Genomic DNA, 1,078 nt, shown 5'->3' with positions numbered 1-1,078 from the left:
CGCGGACTAAACTCTCTCTCTCTCTCTCTCTCTCTCTCTCTCTCTCTTTCTCTCTCTCTCTCTTTTTCTCTCTCTGCAGAACGGTGCGGTAGCGTCTACGTTGAACTCGATTTACCGAACGCAATCTAAATGCATCCATCACGTTCGCGCGGGGCGATACCGCTTTATTCTAGCCGGCGTTGAAATTGGATATCCTGACGCCGTCAAAATCTATCGCCGACCTGCAAACGTCAAGATATCTTCAATACCTAATCCCGATCAAAATTCGACACCATGACACCGGGTATATATAGAGTATCTTCGAAGATTGTTCTCTAACGAACAAATCTTGTTTATTTATTAAGACTTTACCTTTATATCGAGACGAATGTATCCTTGTTGCGATTAAGAAATAAGAATTAAGTTTTCACATATGGAAGTTAACGCATTTGTGGACGAAGAATTATAGTTAGGTATTAGTTATTAGGAAAGATATAGAATAGATGTTGTTCACTTTGTTTGTAAAAATTACTAATCCTTCGAAATTAGATATTTTCTTTTTCTATTTTATTACAAACCTTTTATACTACATAATCTAATTCCTGGCTATTGAACGCGATTACTAATAAGATAATACGAAATAATAATTCGAAATGCATTAATTATAAACTTTGTCGATGAACCTAGTGTAAAGTATACACTGCGAGCAATCGGCGATATCCGCGCCTTCGATTGTTCCCATGACAGCTTTAGAATAATCACGGCGCAGGCGTGCCAGCTGCCATCTCGAGGCGAGCGAACACGAGAGGGTGGGTGGTTAGCGGCGCACTGAAAATCGTAAAGTTGGAAACTCGCCTCGTGACATTTCCGGTGCAATATTTCCCGTTTCTAGGAGACATATGCGCAATATGTCGAAAGGAGAACCGACGTTACCCCTTTCCCCCTTTTCACTCCTGCCACGGAACAAGGGCATATCGCCAGAAGTTACGGCTTTCCGCGAGCCAAGGATGGTAAGCGGGAATGAAATTCGCGAAGACACGGGAGCAGAGAGAGAGAGAGAGAGAGAGAGAGAGAGAGAGAGAGAGAGAGAGAGAGAGAG

This window comes from Odontomachus brunneus, unplaced genomic scaffold, assembly GCF_010583005.1.
Source record: "Odontomachus brunneus isolate Ranch 3 - 2012 unplaced genomic scaffold, Obru_v1 Obru_scaffold_040, whole genome shotgun sequence".
NCBI lineage: Eukaryota > Metazoa > Arthropoda > Insecta > Hymenoptera > Formicidae > Odontomachus > Odontomachus brunneus.
This window is presented reverse-complemented; position numbering follows the sequence as displayed.